The sequence below is a fragment of the Panulirus ornatus genome, chromosome 45 (genome assembly GCF_036320965.1).
Source record: "Panulirus ornatus isolate Po-2019 chromosome 45, ASM3632096v1, whole genome shotgun sequence".
Lineage (NCBI taxonomy): Eukaryota > Metazoa > Arthropoda > Malacostraca > Decapoda > Palinuridae > Panulirus > Panulirus ornatus.
Window position 1 is genome coordinate 2,793,804 of NC_092268.1, and position 14,345 is coordinate 2,808,148.

Sequence of the window (14,345 nt, forward strand, 5' to 3'; positions counted from 1 at the left end):
AGGGGGGAAAAAAAGGAGTTTTGAAAGCATTGAATAGGGACAGAGTGAGAAAAGGGAAAGTACAGGGAAAGGCTTTCTTGTTCCTTTATCGTGTGGGAGGCAGTAAGCACTTGGTTGAGTTTTACCACTTTACTCTCCATTTACTCAAGTTCAGTTTCGTTAAAATATTCCAGACCAATTGTTCAGTTGTGGTCGAGGGAAGGTATAGGGGAAAAAAGGAGTTTTGAAAGCATTGAATAGGGACAGAACGAGAAAAGGGAAAGTACAGGGAGGGAGTAAGCACTTGGTTGAGTTGTACTGGAGGAGGTGTACTAGAGTTTACTGTAACCATTGCAAGTGTTAGGTGACAGAAAAGGTTGTGAATGTCCCCTTGTTAGCAGAGGAAAAGGTTGTGATTGTCCCCTTGTTAGCAGAGGAAAAGGTTGTGATTGTCCTCTTGTTAGCAGAGGAAAAGGTTGTGATTGTCCCCTTGTTAGCAGAGGAAAAGGTTGTGATTGTCCTCTTGTTAGCAGAGGAAGAGGTTGTGATTGTCCTCTTGTTAGCAGAGGAAAAGGTTGTGATTGTCCCCTTGTTAGCAGAGGAAAAGGTTGTGATTGTCCTCTTGTTAGCAGAGGAAAAGGTTGTGATTGTCCTCTTGTTAGCAGAGGAAAAGGTTGTGATTGTCCTCTTGTTAGCAGAGGAAAAGGTTGTGATTGTCCCCTTGTTAGCAGAGGAAAAGGTTGTGATTGTCCCCTTGTTAGCAGAGGAAAAGGTTGTGATTGTCCTCTTGTTAGCAGAGGAAAAGGTTGTGATTGTCCTCTTGTTAGCAGAGGAAAAGGTTGTGATTGTCCCCTTGTTAGCAGAGGAAAAGGTTGTGATTGTCCTCTTGTTAGCAGAGGAAAAGGTTGTGATTGTCCTCTTGTTAGCAGAGGAAAAGGTTGTGATTGTCCCCTTGTTAGAAGTGGAAAAGGTTGTGATTGTCCTCTTGTTAGCAGAGGAAAAGGTTGTGATTGTCCCCTTGTTAGCAGAGGAAAAGGTTGTGATTGTCCTTTTGTTAGCAGAGGAAAAGGTTGTGACTGTCCTCTTGTTAGCAGAGGAAAAGGTTGTGATTGTCCCCTTGTTAGTAGAGGAAAAGGTTGTGATTGTCCTCTTGTTAGCAGAGGAAAAGGTTGTGATTGTCCTCTTGTTAGCAGAGGAAAAGGTTGTGATTGTCCTCTTGTTAGCAGAGGAAAAGGTTGTGATTGTCCCCTTGTTAGCAGAGGAAAAGGTTGTGATTGTCCTCTTGTTAGTAGAGGAAAAGGTTGTGATTGTCCTCTTGTTAGCAGAGGAAAAGGTTGTGATTGTCCTCTTGTTAGCAGAGGAAAAGGTTGTGATTGTCCTCTTGTTAGTAGAGGAAAAGGTTGTGATTGTCCTCTTGTTAGCAGAGGAAAAGGTTGTGATTGTCCCCTTGTTAGCAGAGGAAAAGGTTGTGATTGTCCTCTTGTTAGCAGAGGAAAAGGTTGTGATTGTCCTCTTGTTAGCAGAGGAAAAGGTTGTGATTGTCCCCTTGTTAGCAGAGGAAAAGGTTGTGACTGTCCTCTTGTTAGCAGAGGAAAAGGTTGTGATTGTCCCCTTGTTAGTAGAGGAAAAGGTTGTGATTGTCCTCTTGTTAGCAGAGGAAAAGGTTGTGATTGTCCTCTTGTTAGCAGAGGAAAAGGTTGTGATTGTCCTCTTGTTAGCAGAGGAAAAGGTTGTGATTGTCCCCTTGTTAGCAGAGGAAAAGGTTGTGATTGTCCTCTTGTTAGTAGAGGAAAAGGTTGTGATTGTCCTCTTGTTAGCAGAGGAAAAGGTTGTGATTGTCCCCTTGTTAGCAGAGGAAAAGGTTGTGATTGTCCTCTTGTTAGCAGAGGAAAAGGTTGTGATTGTCCTCTTGTTAGCAGAGGAAAAGGTTGTGATTGTCCTCTTGTTAGCAGAGGAAAAGGTTGTGATTGTCCTCTTGTTAGCAGAGGAAAAGGTTGTGATTGTCCTCTTGTTAGCAGAGGAAAAGGTTGTGATTGTCCTCTTGTTAGCAGAGGAAAAGGTTGTGATTGTCCCCTTGTTAGCAGAGGAAAAGGTTGTGATTGTCCTCTTGTTAGTAGAGGAAAAGGTTGTGATTGTCCCCTTGTTAGCAGGGGAAAAGGTTGTGATTGTCCCCTTGTTAGCAGAGGAAAAGGTTGTGATTGTCCTCTTGTTAGCAGAGGAAAAGGTTGTGATTGTCCTCTTGTTAGCAGAGGAAAAGGTCGTGATTGTCCCCTTGTTAGCAGAGGAAAAGGTTGTGATTGTCCTCTTGTTAGCAGAGGAAAAGGTTGTGATTGTCCCCTTGTTAGCAGAGGAAAAGGTTGTGATTGTCCTCTTGTTAGCAGAGGAAAAGGTTGTGATTGTCCTCTTGTTAGCAGAGGAAAAGGTTGTGATTGTCCTCTTGTTAGCAGAGGAAAAGGTTGTGATTGTCCCCTTGTTAGCAGAGGAAAAGGTTGTGATTGTCCTCTTGTTAGTAGAGGAAAAGGTTGTGATTGTCCCCTTGTTAGCAGGGGAAAAGGTTGTGATTGTCCCCTTGTTAGCAGAGGAAAAGGTTGTGATTGTCCTCTTGTTAGCAGAGGAAAAGGTTGTGATTGTCCTCTTGTTAGCAGAGGAAAAGGTCGTGATTGTCCCCTTGTTAGCAGAGGAAAAGGTTGTGATTGTCCTCTTGTTAGCAGAGGAAAAGGTTGTGATTGTCCCCTTGTTAGCAGGGGAAAAGGTTGTGATTGTCCCCTTGTTAGCAGAGGAAAAGGTTGTGATTGTCCTCTTGTTAGCAGAGGAAAAGGTTGTGATTGTCCTCTTGTTAGCAGAGGAAAAGGTTGCTTTGTCCCCTTGTTAGCAGAGGAAGGAGTTGGGAAATACGCGTCTCAGAGCCAGTAGACTTGTCGACTGCTCCAGATGGCAAGACTGGGACTACCAGTACTCTTTTGGTGTTGGTGTCAATCTTGTTATGCTCACAGGTCATGGTGTTGGACTAGTGGCAGCCTAGGTCAATGCCAATGGCCAATGGGGTGTCACGAAAAAGCCGTTGATTGGTGGAAGTCATGATGTGAGGAGGGGGTTGACCTCCCAATTTAAAGGTTGGGGTCAGCGACCAGTGGGAAAGTCTACCTGGGTCACATGAGGCTAATGTATTTGAGACATCCATGAGTCGCTGTCAAAGAGATTTGCTGGACATATGTGCCACAAAACAATAGTACTATGCTATTCCCTAACTCGACCCTTTCTTTTTGATGAACATTAGGGCAACGGTGAGGTAAAGGCTTCTGTTGGATGGGCAGCTAGTGCTGGTAAGGTATGGGAGAGTGGCAGAAGGTCTGGTCAAATTTTATCAATGGTGGCTGTAGAATGCAAGAGACAAGAGGATAGACATTATTTTGTAGTTGTAAGATGCAGCTGGGTGAGTGGAAAGGAGGTATTATGACAACAGCAGGGCAAGGGGAATGTCGGGTTGAGGATGGAAGGATGGCAAATGTCAATGTGTGAACTATGTCCAGCTCTCTCTCTCTCTCTCTCTCTCAGTCATTCTGAGAGTCACTAGATTAATGGATATTCTTGAATGTCGAATGTGTCCTTTGCTGTGATTTCTGACTGAGGATCACACTTGGGAAATGTGGAGAACACACAAATGCTTTAGTGGGAAAAGAGAAAGGTACAGCAGCTCGGGGCGAGATGCTGTAAGTGGTGCAGGGTTAGATGAGGTGAGTTGAGGCGAGTTAGGAGTCCTGTGGTGCTGGTGGCAATGCAAGAGTGGTGAGGTAAAGTGCCTCATGGCTCTGGGGCAGGAGTCCAGGAGGAAAGATTGTCCCCTGGAACTTCTACAGGAGGAAGGTGCCGAGGTTATGCAGCAGGAGAGGAGGCGTTGAAGAGATCTAAATCCCCTTTGGCGTCTTCAAAGGCCTTTACAGGGGAATAGTGGCATCTGAAGGGAAAGAGACAATTTAAAAGTTTACTTAAAAGACCCTTTAGGGGTGCCAAAGTTCAATACAGTTGCATGGTGGCATACAAAAATTAAAAGACAAATCAAAAGTTTAATTCAAATCCCCTTTGGCGGCACCAAAGGCAATTACAGGGGCATAGAGGCATCCAAAAGCAAAGAAACAAATGGAGAGTTTTCTTTAATGCCACTTTGGGGATGCCAAAGGGCAAGAGAATTGCGTGGAGGCATCCAAAAATTTAGAGGAAAATTGAAGGATTAATCTAAATCCCCTTTGGCGTCTTCAAAGGCCGTTACAGGGGAATAGTGGTATCTAAAGGGAAAGAGACAATTTAAAAGTTTACTTAAAAGACCCTTTGGGGGTGCCAAAGTCCAATACAGTGGCATGGTGGCATCCAAAATATAAAAGACAAATCAAAAGTTTAATTCAAATCCCCTTTGGCGGCGCCAAAGGCAATTACAGGGGCATAGAGGCATCCACAAGCAAAGAAACAAAAGGAACGTTTAGTTTAACGTCCCTTTTGGGGGTGCTAAAGGTTAAGAGAGTGGCGGGGGAGGCATCCCAAAATATTGAGGGAAATTAAAGGTTTAATATAAATCCCCTTTGGCGTCACCAAAGGCCTTTTCAAGGGAAAAGTGCCATCTGAAGGGATAGAGACAAATTGAAAGTTTACTTAAAAGACACTTTGGGGGTGCCAAAGTCCAATAGAGTGGTGTGGTGGCATCGAAAAACATAAAGACATATTAAAGGCTAAATTTAAATCCCCTTCGGCGGAGCCAAAGGATATTACAGGGGCATACAGACATCCAAAAGCAAAGAAACAAATGGAAAGTTTACTTTAATGCCACTTTGGGGGTGTCAAATGGCAAGAGAGTCGCGTGGAGGCATCCAAAAATATAGAGAGAAATTGAAGGTTTAATATAAATCCCCTTTGGCGTCTTCAAAGGTTTTACAGGGGATTAGAGGCATCTAAAGGGTAAAAGACAAATTGAAAATTTACTTAAAAGATCCTTTGGGGGTGCCAAAGACCAATACAGTTGCAGGTTGGCATCCAAAAATAAAGACAAATTAAATGTTTGTTTTAAATCCACTTTGGAGCCGCCAAAGGCAATTACAGGGGCATAGAGGCATCAAAAGGGAAAGAAACATTTTGAAAGCTTACTTTAATGCCACTTTGGGGAAGCTAAAGGGCAAGAGAATTGCGGTGAGGCATCCAAACATTTAGAGGAAAATTGAAGGATTAGTCTAAATCCCCTTTGGCGTCTTCAAAGGCCTTTACAGAGGAATAATGGCATCTAAAGGGAAAGAGACAAATTAAAAGTTTACTTAAAAGACCGTTTAGGGGTGCCAAAATCCAATACACTTGCATGATGTCTTCCAAAAATAAAAAGAGAAATTAATGGTTAAGTTTAAATCCCCTTTGGAGCCGCGAAAGGCAATTACAGGGGCATAGAGGCATCAAAAGGGAAAGAAACATTTGGAAAGCTTACTTTAATGCCACTTCGGGGATGCCAAACGGCAAGAGAATTGCGGTGAGGCATCCTAAAATTTAGAGGAAAATTGAAGGCTTAATCTAAATCCCCTTTGGCGTCTTCAAAGGCCTTTACAGGGGAATACTGACATCTGAAGGGAAAGAGACAATTTAAAAGCTTACTTAAAAGACCGTTTAGGGGTGCCAAGGTCCAATACAGTTGCATGGTGGCATTCAAAAATAAAAAAACAAATTAACGGTTTACTTTAAATCCCCTTTGGCGCCGCCAAAGGCAATTACAGGGGCATAGAGGCATCAAAAGGGAAAGAAACATTTGGAAAGCTTACTTTAATGCCACTTTGGGGATGCCAAAGGGCAAGAGAATTGCGGTGAGGCATCCTAAAATTTAGAGGAAAATTGAAGGATTAATCTAAATCCCCTTTGGCGTCTTCAAAGGCCTTTACAGGGGAATACTGGCATCTGAAGGGAAAGAGACAAATCAAAATTTACTCAAAAGACCGTTTAGGGGTGCCAAAGTCCAATACACTTGCATGATGTCATCCAAAAATAAAAAGACATATTAACGGTTTACTTTAAATCCCCTTTGGAGCCGCCAAAGGCAATTACAGGGGTATAGAGGCATCAAAAGGGAAAGAAACATTTGGAAAGCTTACTTTAATGCCACTTTGGGGATGCCAAAGGGCAAGAGAATTGCGTGAAGGCATCCAAATATTTAGAGGAAAATTGAAGGATTAATCTAAATCCCCTTTGGCGTCTTCAAAGGCCTTTACAGGGGAATACTGGCATCTGAAGGGAAAGAGACAATTTAAAAGTTTACTTAAAAGACCGTTTAGGGGTGCCAAAGTCCAATACAGTTGCATGATGTCATCCAAAAATAAAAAGAGAAATTAACGGTTTACTTTAAATCCCCTTTGGAGCCGCCAAAGGCAATTGCAGGTGAATAGAGGCAAAAAAGGGAAAGAAACATTTGGAAAGCTTACTTTAATGCCACTTTGGGGATGCCAAAGGGCAAGAGAATTGCGGTGAGGCATCCAAAAATTTAGAGGAAAATTGAAGGATTAATCTAAATCCCCTTTGGCGTCTTCAAAGGCCTTTACAGGGGAATACTGGCATCTGAAGGGAAAGAGACAAATCAAAAGTTTAATTAAAAGACTGTTTAGAGGTGCCAAAGTCCAATACAGTTGCTTGATGTCATCTAAAAATAAAAAGACAGAAAAACGGTTTACTTTAAATCCCCTTTGGAGTCGCAAAAGGCAATTACAGGGGCATAGAGGCATCAAAAGGGAAAGAAACATTTAGAAAGCTTACTTTAATGCTACTTTGGGGAGGCTAAAGGGCAAGAGAATTGCGGTGAGGCATCCAAAAATTTAGAGGAAAATTGAAGGATTAATCTAAATCCCCTTTGGCGTCTTCAAAGGCCTTTACAGGGGAATAATGGCATCTAAAGGGAAAGAGACAAATTAAAAGTTTCCTTAAAAGACCATTTCGGGGTGCCAAAGTCCAATACATTTGCATGATGTCTTCCAAAAATAAAAATAGAAATTAACCGTTAAGTTTAAATCCCCTTTGGCGCAACCAAAGGCAATTACAGGGGCATAGAGGCATCAAAAGGGAAAGAAACATTTGGAAAGCTTACTTTAATGCCACTTTGGGGATGCCAAAGGGCAAGAGAATAGCGGTGAGGCATCCAAAAATTTAGAGGAAAATTGAAGGATTAATCTAAATCCCCTTTGGCTTCTTCAAAGGCCTTTACAGGGGAATACTGGCATCTGAAGGGAGAGAGACAATTTAAAAGTTTACTTAAAAGACCGTTTAGGGGTGCCAAGGTCCAATACAGTTGCATGGTGGCATCCAAAAATAAAAAGAGAAATTAACGGTTTACTTTAAATCCCCTTTGGAGCCGTCAAAGGCAATTGCAGGTGAATAGAGGCATCAAAAGGGAAAGAAACTTTTGGAAAGCTTACTTTAATACCACTTTGGGGATGCCAAAGGGCAAGAGAATTGCCGTGAGGCATCCAAACTTTTTTTTTTTTTTTTTTTTTTTTTTTTTTTTTTTTTTTTTTTTTTTTTTTTTTTTTTTTTTTTTTTTTTTTTTTTTTTTTTTTTTTTTTTTTTTTTTTTTTTTTTTTTTTTTTTTTTTTTTTTTTTTTTTTTTTTTTTTTTTTTTTTTTTTTTTTTTTTTTTTTTTTTTTTTTTTTTTTTTTTTTTTTTTTTTTTTTTTTTTTTTTTTTTTTTTTTTTTTTTTTTTTTTTTTTTTTTTTTTTTTTTTTTTTTTTTTTTTTTTTTTTTTTTTTTTTTTTTTTTTTTTTTTTTTTTTTTTTTTTTTTTTTTTTTTTTTAAAAAAAAAAAAAAAAAAAAAAAAAAAAAAAAAAAAAAAAAAAAAAAAAAAAAAAAAAAAAAAAAAAAAAAAAAAAAAAAAAAAAAAAAAAAAAAAAAAAAAAAAAAAAAAAAAAAAAAAAAAAAAAAAAAAAAAAAAAAAAAAAAAAAAAAAAAAAAAAAAAAAAAAAAAAAAAAAAAAAAAAAAAAAAAAAAAAAAAAAAAAAAAAAAAAAAAAAAAAAAAAAAAAAAAAAAAAAAAAAAAAAAAAAAAAAAAAAAAAAAAAAAAAAAAAAAAAAAAAAAAAAAAAAAAAAAAAAAAAAAAAAAAAAAAAAAAAAAAAAAAAAAAAAAAAAAAAAAAAAAAAAAAAAAAAAAAAAAAAAAAAAAAAAAAAAAAAAAAAAAAAAAAAAAAAAAAAAAAAAAAAAAAAAAAAAAAAAAAAAAAAAAAAAAAAAAAAAAAAAAAAAAAAAAAAAAAAAAAAAAAAAAAAAAAAAAAAAAAAAAAAAAAAAAAAAAAAAGGGAAGAAACATTTGGAAAGCTTACTTTAATGCCACTTTGGGGAGCAAAGGGCAGAGAATTGCGGTGAGGCATCCAAAAATTTAGAGGAAATTTTTTTTTTTTTTTTTTTTTTTTTTTTTTTTTTTTTTTTTTTTTTTTTTTTTTTTTTTTTTTTTTTTTTTTTTTTTTTTTTTTTTTTTTTTTTTTTTTTTTTTTTTTTTTTTTTTAAAAAAAAAAAAAAAAAAAAAAAAAAAAAAAAAAAAAAAAAAAAAAAAAAAAAAAAAAAAAAAAAAAAAAAAAAAAAAAAAAAAAAAAAAAAAAAAAAAAAAAAAAAAAAAAAAAAAAAAAAAAAAAAAAAAAAAAAAAAAAAAAAAAAAAAAAAAAAGGAAAGAAACATTTGGAAAGCTTACTTTAATGCCACTTTGGGGATGCCAAAGGGCAAGAGAATTGCGGTGAGGCATCCAAAAATTTAGAGAAAATTGAAGGATTAATCTAAAATCCCCTTGCGTCTTCAAAGGCTTTACAGGAATAATGGCATCTAAGGGAAAGAGACAAATTAAAAGTTTCCTTAAAAGACCGTTTAGTGGTGCCAAAGTCCAATACAGTTAAATGATGTCTTCCAAAAATAAAAAGAGAAATTAACTGTTAAGTTTAAATCCCCTTTGGAGCCGCCAAAGGCAATTACAGGGGAATAGAGGCATCAAAAGGGAAAGAAACATTTGGAAAGCTTACTTTAATGCCACTTTGGGGATGACAAAGGGCAAGAGAATTGCGGTGAGGCATCCAAAAATTTAGAGGAAAATTGAAGGATTAATCTAAATCCCCTTTGGCGTCTTCAAAGGCCTTTACAGGGGAATAATGGCATCTAAAGGGAAAGAGACAAATTAAAAGTTTCCTTAAAAGACCGTTTAGTGGTGCCAAAGTCCAATACAGTTGTATGATGTCTTCCAAAAATAAAAAGAGAAATTAACTGTTAAGTTTAAATCCCCTTTGGAGCCGCCAAAGGCAATCACAGGGGCATAGAGGCATCAAAAGGGAAAGAAACATTTGGAAAGCTTACTTTAATGCCACTTTGGGGATGCCAAAGGGCAAGAGAATTGCGGTGAGGCATCCAAAATTTAGAGGAAAATTGAAGGATTAATCTAAATCCCCTTTGGCGTCTTCAAAGGCCTTTACAGGGGAATACTGGCATCTGAAGGGAAAGAGACAATTTAAAAGTTTACTTAAAAGACCGTTTAGGGGTGCCAAGTCCAATACAGTTGCATGATGTCATCCAAAAATAAAAAGACAAATTAACGGTTTACTTTAAATCCCCTTTGGAGCCGCCAAAGGCAATTACAGTGGCATAGAGGCATCAAAAGGGAAAGAAACATTTGGAAAGCTTACTTTAATGCCACTTTGGGGATGCCAAAGGGCAAGAGAATTGCGGTGAGGCATCCAAAAATTTAGAGGAAAATTGAAGGATTAATCTAAATCCCCTTTGGCGTCTTCAAAGGCCTTTACAGGGGAATACTGGCATCTGAAGGGAAAGAGACAATTTAAAAGTTTACTTAAAAGACCGTTTAGGGTGCCAAAGTCCAATACAGTTACATGATGTTATCATAAAAATAAAAAGACAAATTAACGGTTTACTTTAAATCCCCTTTGGAGCCGCCAAAGGCAATTACAGGAGCATAGAGGCATCAAAAGGGAGAGAAACATTTGGAAAGCTTACTTTAATGCCACTTTGGGGATGCTAAAGGGCAAGAGAATTGCGGTGAGGCATCCAAAAATTTAGAGGAAAATTGAAGGATTAATCTAAATCCCCTTTGGCGTCTTCAAAGGCCTTTACAGGGGAATAATGGCATCTAAAGGGAAAGAGACAAATTAAAAGTTTCCTTAAAAGACCGTTTAGTGGTGCCAAAGTCCAATACAGTTGCATGATGTCTTCCAAAAATAAAAAGAGAAATTAACTGTTAAGTTTAAATCCCCTTTGGAGCCGCCAAAGGCAATTACAGGGGCATAGAGGCATCAAAAGGGAAAGAAACATTTGGAAAGCTTACTTTAATGCCACTTTGGGGATGCCAAAGGGCAAGAGAATTGCGGTGAGGCATCCAAAAATTTAGAGGAAAATTGAAGAATTAATCTAAATCCCCTTTGGCGTCTTCAAAGGCCTTTACAGGGGAATACTGGCATCTGAAGGGAAAGAGACAAATTAAAAGTTTCTTAAAAGACCGTTTAGGGTGCCAAAGTCCAATACAGTTGAATGATGTCATTCCAAAAATAAAAGAAAATTAACGTTTACTTAAATCCCCTTTGGAGCCGCCAAAGGCAATTACAGGGCATAGAGGCATCAAAAGGGAAAGAACTAAAGCCTAGGGTGCCAATCCAACAGTCATATCAAAAAAATTACGTTTACTAACCCTTGAGCCGCCAGAATTGGCATAGCATCAAAAAACATTTGGAAGCTTATTTAATGCATTGGAGCAAGCAAGAGAATTGGAGCATCCAAAAATTAGAGAAATGAAGGTATAATCCTTGGCGTCTTCAAAGCCTTTACGGAAGCATTAGAGAACATAAGTTTCTAAAAGACTTTGGCCATCCATACATATGATCTTCAAAAATAAAAAGAAAATTATTAATCCTTGGAGCCAGGCAATACAGAAGGCTCAAGGGAAGAACATGGAAGTACTTAAGCCTTACAAAGCAGAATGCGAGATCCAAATGAAATTGAGGATAAAATCCCCTTTGCTTTAACCTTAAAAGGTTAAGAAGAACAATAAAATTTCTTAAAAACCGTTAGGGTGCCAAGTCCAATACATGATGTGCTCCAAAAATAAAAAATTACGTTATTAAATCCCTTGGAGCCGCAAAGGCAATTAGGCATAGAGCATCAAAAGGGAAAGAAACATTGAAAGCTACTTAATGCCACTTGGGATGCAAAGGCAAGAGAATGCGTGAGCATCCAAAAATTAGAGGAAAATTGAAGGATTAATCTAAATCCCCTTTGGCGTCTTCAAAGGCCTTTACAAGGGAATACTGGCATCTGAAGGGAAAGAGACAATTAAAAGTTTACTTAAAAGACCGTTTAGGGGTGCCAAGTCCAATACAGTTGCATGATGTCATCCAAAAATAAAAAGAAAATTAACGGTTTACTTTAAATCCCCTTTGAGCCGCCAAAGGCAATTACAGGGGCATAGAGGCATCAAAAGGGAAAGAAACATTTGGAAAGCTTACTTAATGCCACTTTGGGGATGCCAAAGGGCAAGAGAATTGCGGTGAGGCATCCAAAAATTTAGAGGAAAATTGAAGGATTAATCTAAATCCCCTTTGGCGTCTTCAAAGGCCTTTACAGGGGAATACTGGCATCTGAAGGGAAAGAGACAAATTCAAAAGTTTACTTAAAAGATGGTTTAGGGGTGCCAAAGTCCAATACAGTTGCATGATGTCATCCAAAAATAAAAAGAGAAATTAACGGTTTACTTTAAATCCCCTTTGGAGCCGCCAAAGGCAATTACAGGGGTATAGAGGCATCAAAAGGGAAAGAAACATTTGGAAAGCTTACTTTAATGCCACTTTGGGGATGCCAAAGGGCAAGAGAATTGCGTGAAGGCATCCAAATATTTAGAGGAAAATTGAAGGATTAATCTAAATCCCCTTTGGCGTCTTCAAAGGCCTTTACAAGGGAATACTGGCATCTGAAGGGAAAGAGACAATTTAAAAGTTTACTTAAAAGACCGTTAAGGGGTGCCAAAGTCCAATACAGTTGCATGATGTCATCCAAAAATAAAAAGAGAAATTAACGGTTTACTTTAAATCCCCTTTGGAGCCGCCAAAGGCAATTGCAGGTGAATAGAGGCATAGAAAGAGAAAGAAACATTTGGAAAGCTTACTTTAATGCCACTTTGGGGATGCCAAAGGGCAAGAGAATTGCGTGAAGGCATCCAAATATTTAGAGGAAAATTGAAGGATTAATCTAAATCCCCTTTGGCGTCTTCAAAGGCCTTTACAGGGAATACTGGCATCTGAAGGGAAAGAGACAAATTAAAAGTTTACTTAAAAGACCGTTTAGGGTGCCAAAGTCCAATACAGTTGCATGATGTCATCCAAAAAAAAAAGAGAAATTAACGGTTACTTTAAATCCCCTTTGGAGCCGCCAAAGGCAATTACAGGGAATAGAGGCATCAAAAGGGAAAGAAACATTTGGAAAGCTTACTTTAATGCCACTTTGGGGATGCAAAGGGCAAGAGAATTATCCCTTTGGAGCGCCAAAGCAATTCAGGGGCATAGAGGCATCAAAAGGAAAGAAACATTTGGAAAGCTTACTTAAGCACTTTGGGATGCCAAAGGCAAGAATTTGAGGTCAAATTTGAGGAAATGAGGATTAATCAATCCCCTTTGCGTTTCAAAGCTTACGGGAATATGGTCTAAGGAAGACAATAATTTCTAAAGCGTTTAGGCAATCATACATATGATGTCAAATAAAAGAAAATAACGTTTTTAAATCCTTTGGAGCCGCCAAGGAATCAGGGATAGAGGCATAAAAGGAAAGAAACATTTGGAAAGCTTCTTAATGCACTTTGGGATGCAAGGGCAAGAGAATTGCGGTGAGGCATCCAAAATTTAGAGGAAAATTGAAGTAATCTAAATCTTTGGCGTCTAAAGCTTTACAGGAATCTGGATCTGAGGAAGAGACAATTAAAAGTTTATTAAGACGTTTAGGTGCAAGTCAATACAGTTATTGTATCAAAAATAAAGACAATTACGGTTTATTTAAATCCTTTGGAGCCGCAAAGCAATACAGGGCAAGAGGCATCAAAGGAAGAACATTGGAAAGCTTATTTATGCATTTGGAGCAAGGCAAGAAATTGCGTGAGGCATCAAATTTAGAGAAAATTGAGATTAATTAACCCCTTTGGCGTCTTCAAAGGCTTAAGGGGAATTGGCATTAAAGGAAAGGACAAATAAAATTTCTTAAAAGACCGTTTAGGGGCAAGTCAACATTCATGATGCTTCAAATAAAAAGAAATTAACGGTATAATCCCCTTTGGAGCCGCAAAGGCAATACAGGGCATAGAGGCTCAAAGGGAAAGAAAATTTGAAAGCTTACTTATGCACTTGGGATCAAAGGGCAAGAGAATGCGGTGAGGCATCCAAAATTTAGAGGAAAATTGAAGGATTATCTAAATCCCTTGCGTCTTCAAGGCTTTACAGGGAATATGGCATAAGGAAGAAAAATAAAAGTTTCTTAAAAGACGTTTAGGGTGCAAAGTCCATACAGTTATGATGTCTCCAAAATAAAAGAATTACGTTATTAATCCCTTTGAGCGCCAAAGGAATACAGGTAGAGGCATCAAAAGGAAGAAACATTTGGAAGCTATTTAATGCACTTTGGGGATGCCAAAGGGCAGAGAATTGCGTGAGGATCCAAAATTAGAGGAAATGAAGGATTAATCTAAATCCCTTTGGCGTCTTCAAAGCTTTAAGGGAAACGGATCTAAGGAAAGAGACAATTAAAAGTTTATTAAAGACCGTTTAGGGTGCCAAGTCCAATACAGTTGCTGTCTCAAAATAAAAAAAAATAACGGTTTACTTTAATCCTTTGGCGCCAAAGGCAATTAAGGGATAGAGGCATCAAAGGAAGAACATTTGGAAAGCTTACTTAATGCCACTTTGGGGATGCCAAGGGCAAGAGAATTTTTGAGAATAAATATTAATCCTGGTTTAAGCTTACGGAATGATTGAGGGAAACTTAAAGTTTACTAAAGTTTAGGTCAGCATACAGTTCTGTGCACAAAAATAAAAAAAAAGTTCTTAATCCTTGGCGCAGGTTAAGGCTGGGCATCAAGGAAGAATTAATACTTGCACTTTGGACCAAGCAAGAATCGTGAGATCATTAAGGAAATTGAATAATAACCTGCTCAAAGCCTTAAGGGAATATGCATTAGAAAGCATAAAAGTCTAAGATTGGTGCAATCCAATACAGTAGTTCAATAAAGAAATTAACGGTTATTAAATCCCATTGAGCGCAAAGGCAATTAAGGGCATAAATCAAAAGGGAAAGACTTGGAAAGTTAATAATGCCATTTGGGGATGCAAGGCAAAAAAT